The following is a 6,695-nucleotide window of genomic DNA, read 5'->3' on the forward strand; positions in this document are numbered from 1 at the left end:
AGAGTACCTTGCTGATATATTTTCCGGGTTTAGTGTTTGGGGGACCACCCCAATCCCGAAAACACTCCTAGATCGGGCATATTTACCGACCATGTCAATGTGGGTCTTAAATGAAAGGAATTCGGGGGTAGAGCTAAAATTGATACCCACTTTCGGGACCAATTTTCTGGGGGTCTCTCCTTTCCCAAAATACCCCACAAACAGCAATTTTTTACTGACCATCGCAATATGGGGCTCAAATAAAGGTATTTGGGAGTAGGATACGAATTTGATATCCAAATTTAGGACCATGTATTTACCCCTTTCCCAAAACACCCCTAAATGGAAAAAAATTTTCGACTATGCCAATCACATATTGGCATAGTCGAATGAAAGGTATTTGAGATTAGAAAACGAATTTGATAATCTATTTTGGGGCCATGTGTTTGGGGGACGCCTCATCCTGTAAACTCCTCTTAAGCCAATGTCAATATGGGGTTTAAATAAATGGTATTTGAGAGAAGAGCACGATGCTGATATTTTTTCAGGGCCTCCCCCGAAAACACCACTAAATCAAACATCATGAGCATATCGGGCAGAAATGAAGTATTTTAAGAATGGAGTACACCTTACATCCAAACTTAAATTCGTAGACCAATAAAGATCATATGGGATTCAGATAAAGGCACTTATATTGCTAAACTCTTAGTCAAGTTAGCATGGTATTTCACTAAAAGATCTTTAATTATCGAAAATGAATATTTCAAGGAAACTTTTGTTCCATATAACGTAAAAGAAGGCGTAGCGGAGCGGGCCCGGGTCAGCTAGTAAAGTATAAAATTCTTGATCGTCTCAGCGCTCTGAGTCGATCTAGCCATGTCCATCCGTCAGTCGAAATCGCGATAGCGGTGGAACGCATAAAGCTATCAGCTTTGAATTTTCCACAGGTACTAAATATGGATGGAGGTCGTTGGGTATTGCAAACGGGCCATATCGGTTCAGATTTAGATATAGCTCCCATATAAACCGATCTCGCGATTTGACTTCTTATGTGCTTACAAACAGCAATTTTTGTTCGATTTGGCTGACATTTTGCATGTAGTGTTTTGTTAACACTTCCCACAGCTGTGACAAGTACGGCCCAAATCGGCGTACAACCTGATATAGTTCCCATATAAGCCGATCTCCCGATTTGACTTCTTGAGTCCTTACAAGCCGCAATTTTTGTCTGATTTGGCATATAAACCGATCTTGCGAATTGACTTCTTGAGCCGAACATTTTTCCGATTTGGCTGAAATTTTGCTTGTAGTGTTCTGTTACGACTTTCAACAACAGTATTAAGTACCGTCTAAATCGGTCTATAACCTGATATAGCTCCGATATAAACCGACCTCTCGATTTTACTTCTTGAGCCCTAACAAGCCGCAATTTTTGTTCGACATTTTTAGCAGAATCCATGGTGATGGGTTCCTAAGATTCGGCCCGGCCGAACCTACCACGCTTTAACTTGTTTTATTTCAGATGAAATTTAATTTCTTCAATCAAATTCCTAGCAACCATCCCATTGTGTAGTTAGCCTCTGCATTGGAATCTTCCTCACTTAAGAATTCAACTAAATTTTTACGCACTACAAGTCTAATGTTTCCAATGTGTACATCAATGGTTGCACTGAACAGCTACTGTTAGTCTATGGTTTTAAGATCAAAACGACATGATAACTAGTAGAAAAAATTGTCGCAAATTTGTTGCAATCTTGGCTTGGCCACAACATAAAAGAGAGCGCGTGTGCCTGAGCACATGCTCCAATGGCTGGCTGCAATGCTACGTTAACACAATTTTACCATGTTTGCATGAACATCATAACAAATTCAGGTGGGGGGCGGGGGGTGTGGTACCAGCACACAGCGCCATGCTTAGTTTATTTATGATGTTGATGATGAGTTTTTTCCATATGTTTTTCTCGACTGCCTGGCTTTTGCATTTTGTGGTCTTTGCCAACAACACTAACAACAAGAAATTTGTCACTTGTGTCACTTAAATTATGGCTTTGCGTTTAGGCCGATTTGGAAATATGAGATGCTTTGGGAAAAAAAACAGCGACAAAGCAAAAACCATGCTGTTGGCATACAGAAGTGTTAATATCTCAATTTCATTGCAATCGAACGAGTTATAAATTAAGTTATGTCTTGACGCATAAATGCCACGTTAAATAATGTTAGTTGATGGTATCAAATTGCAATTTAATTGATAGGATATCTAAATACTGCGTTTATGGTTCGAAACAAATGGAAGAGTTTTTAAACGGCTTATGTTCAGCCTGTTGAACTTTGGCCTAAGGACTTTTATAAGGACATCGGTTTAAGTGATAGTTATATATATTTCATCTGATCTGGTCCAGATTTACCATGAAAATAGACAACATGACTAAAGAGACGCTATGCAGACACAGCCCTCTAAAAATTGTCAGTGCAATTTAGAGGTCCTTGGAACATAAGCAATACACCCTAGCCACCTTTCTAACCATAGAAAGTACATTCAACAACTTTAATACTTGAGCGATAGTTAACGCTCTGGGTGACTTTGTCGAGGAGCTATTCCTTAGGAACTGAATAAAAACCATGCTGTAGAGCTGAATGTTAAACGCTATAGTGGCTACAGCATGTTTATCGAAGTACCCCACAGGGTGGATTATTCTAAGGCAACATGTCATCAAGGAGATGCCTAACTATATCCGTCCATTCTGAGTGACATCATAAACTCTACCTGTGGTCACTGGATGCCTGTGCCACTTGGAGTAAATCCTACGAAAGGTGAGATTGTACTGTTCACCTCAAAAACTATATATTCATGCTTTATTCGCCACGGCTTCGAAGTCAAGAGATATACTTATCAGAAGGGCGTAATCATGGATTCTTAACTCTCATATAGCATGGTTGCCCAAAAAGTAATTGCGGATTTTTTAAAAGAAAGTAAATGAATTTTTAGTAAAACTTAGAATAAACTTTAATCAAATATAGTTTTTTACACTTTTTTTCTAAAGCAAGCTAAAAGTAAAAGCTGATAACTGACAGAAGAAAGAATGCAATTACTGAGTCACAAGCTGTGAAAAAATTTGTCAACGCCGACTAATGAAAAATCCGCAATTACTTTTTGGGCAACCCAATATATACTTTATAGGGTCCTAGACGGATATTTCAAGGTGTTACAAACGGAATGACCAGATTAGTATAGCCCCATCCTATGGTGGTGGGTAGAAAAATTAAAATACTACGGTAAATTTGACAATATTATTTAGTTAATATCACCGCAGTTTGACCAATATATAATATTTCATATTATGTGATAAAAAGAGACAATACACTTACAAGTATGGTTATGTCAACCATATTTTTTTTCTCTGCGTTTAGCTATTATTCTTAACACTCTCCTGTTGTTAGCCCTTTACATCCCATATAAATCTGCGTGCGATATGCTTAAGTTGTTTAACTCATCTTTAATTTCTTTACACATTTTCATGTAGTTCTTGCAAATTTTTCCCATTGAGATTTACAGTTATCTCGAAGGTCATAATTTTCAAGAAAAAAGAAAATATCATCATCGCATGACCGCTATTTATAGTTAATCGCCCATTCACTTTTAAGAACAATTTGGTATTTAGTGAGATTCTGATAATGACTTCCTACTTGAATGGATGGGATAAAAAATATTAAGGTTTTCACACTTTCATTAACACACTATGGGGACACCATATCCCACAAAAAAAAATATGTCGAAGGATTTGACCAAAATGATTTTTATGATTGCACGATTAAAACAAAAAACAAGTAAGAGCGTGCTAAGTTCGGCCGGGCCGAATCTTATGTACCCTCCACCTCCCGGCATCTCTTCTTAGGATATAAGAAAAGGATATAAGAAAAGATTTGATATGCTATTGGAGCGATATCAAGATAGTGTCCGGTTTGGACCACAATTAAATTATATGTTGGAGACCTGTGTAAAATGTCCGCCAATTCGAATAAGAATTGCGCCATTTGGGGGCTCAAGAAGTAAAATTGAGAGGTCGATTTATATGGGAGCTGTATCAGGCTATAGACCGCTTCAGACCATAATAAACACGTATGTTGATGGCCATGAGAGGATCCGTCGTACAAAATTTCAGGCAAATCGGATAATAATTGCTTAAGAAGTCAAGATCCCAGATCGGTTTATATGACAGCTATATCAGGTTATGAACCGATTTGAACCTTATTTGACACAGTAGTAGAAAGTAAGAATAAAATACGTCATGCAAAATTAAAGCCAAATCGGATAGGAATTGCGCCCTCTAGAGGCTCAAGAAGTCAAGACCCAAGATCGGTTTATATGGCAGCTATATCAGGTTAAGAACTGATTTGAACCACACTTGGCACACTTGTTGGATATCGTAACAAAACACGTTGTGCAAAATTTCATTGCAATTGGATAAGAATTGCGCACTCTAGAGGCTCAAGAAGTCAAGACCCAAGATCGGTTTATATGGCAGCAATATCAAAACATGGACCGATATGACCCATTTACAATACCAACCGACCTACACTAATAAGAAGTATTTGTGCAAAATTTCAAGTGGCTAGCTTTACTCCTTCGGAAGTTAGCGAGCTTTCGTCAGACAGACGGACGGACGGACGGACGGACAGACGGACGGACATGGCTAGATCGACATAAAATGTCGCGACGATCAAGAATATATATACTTTACGGGGTCTCTGACGAATATTTCGAGTAATTACAAACAGAATGACGAAATTTGTATACCCCCCATCCTATGGTGGAGGGTATAAAAATAGACATATTGAGCTGAAACTTTGCACAGACTATTTTTTGTCCATAAGTTCAAAGATGGGCTATATCGGCCTATATTTTGATATAGCCCTCATAAAGACCGCTCCACAGCTTTAGGATCTTAGGCTCATAAAAGCCACATTTATTATCCGACTTTGCTGACCTATGGGAGAGTCTTCAATTTGGTCAAGATCGGTTCAGATATGGATAGAGCCGCCATATAGACCGATCTCTCGATTTAAGATCTTGGGCCCTTAAAAGGTGCATTTATTGTTCGAAATCACCGAAGTTTGGGTTAAGCCCTTTGATATACATCTGCAATATGACACAGATTGGCCCAGATTTGGGTATAGCTGCCATATAGACCGATCTCTCGATTTAAGGTCTTGGGCTGATAAAAGGCGCATTTATTTTCCAATTTCGCCGAAACTTCCGGCAGTGAGTTGTGTTAAGCCCTACAACAATTTCCTTCAATTTGGCCAAGATCAGTTCAGATTTGGATATCACCGCCATATAGACCGGCCTCTCGATTTAAGGTCTTGGGCCCATAAAAGGCGCATCTATTGTCTGATTTTACCAAAATTTGGGACAGTGAGTTGCGTTAGGCCCTACAAAAATTTTCTTCAATTTGGACCAGATCGGTTCAGATTTGGATATAGCTGCCATATAGACCCATCTTCAGATTTAGGGTCTAAGCCCCTAAAAGTCACATTTATTTTTCGATTTTGCTGAAATTTGGGACAATGAGTTGTCTTAGACCCTTCAACGGCCTTCGCTAATTTGGCTCCGGTCCAAATTTGGATATAGCTGCCCTATAGACCGATCCGCCGATTTAAGTTCTTAGGCCTATAAAAGCCACTATAATTATGGGATTTTGCTGAAATTGGAGACAGTGAGTTGTGTTAGGCCCTCCGACATCTTTCTTCAATTTGGCTCCGATTGGTTTAGATTTGGATATAGCTGCCATATAGACCGATCCTCCGATTTAAGGTCTTAGGCCCATAAAAGACGCATTTATTGTCCGATTTTACCAAAATTTGGAACAGTGGGTTGTGTTAGGCCCTTCGACATCCTTCTTCAATTTGGCCCCGATCGGTTGAGATTAGGATATAGCTCCCATATAGACCGATCTCTCGAATTAAGGTCTTGGGCCTATAAAAGGTGCATTTATAATCCGATTATGCCATAATTTGGGACAGTGAGTTGTGTGATGCCCTTCCACATCCTTCTTCAATTTGGCGTAGATCGGTCCAGATTTGGATATAGCTGCCCTAGAGACCGATCCGCCGATTTAAGGTCTTTGGCCCCTAAAAGACGCATTTATTGTCCGATGTCGCCGAAATATGGGGAAGTAAGCTATGTAAAACCTTTCGCCATCTTTCTTCAATTTGGCATAGATCGGTTAAGATTTGGATATAGCTGCCATATTCACCGATCTCTTAATTAAAAGTCTTGGCCCCATTAAAGGCACATTTATAATCCGTTTTCGCTGAAATTTGACACAGTGACTTATGTTAGGCTTTTCGACATCCGTGTCGTATAAGGTTCAGATCGGTCTATATTTGGATATGGCTACCAAAAAGACCTTTATTTTGTTCTGCAAAATTGAACAATGACTTGTACTTATTAGACCACTCAATGTTCGTGTCTAATTTGGTACAAATCGGACCATATTTCGATATAGCCTCTATGGGGGCATGCAAATTGCAAATTTTGCCCATGAACATTCCACTAAGGAACAGGGGCAAACTTCTCACATATCAATGAGTGCAGTCCAATTTAAGTAAAATCTCAATGATAAGGGGCCTCCTTTTTATAGCCGAGTCCGAACGGCGTGCCGCAGTGCGACACCTCTTTGGAGAGAAGTTTTACATGGCATAGTACCTCACAAATG

The sequence above is a fragment of the Stomoxys calcitrans genome, chromosome 2 (genome assembly GCF_963082655.1).
Source record: "Stomoxys calcitrans chromosome 2, idStoCalc2.1, whole genome shotgun sequence".
In the NCBI taxonomy this organism is placed as follows: Eukaryota; Metazoa; Arthropoda; class Insecta; order Diptera; family Muscidae; genus Stomoxys; species Stomoxys calcitrans.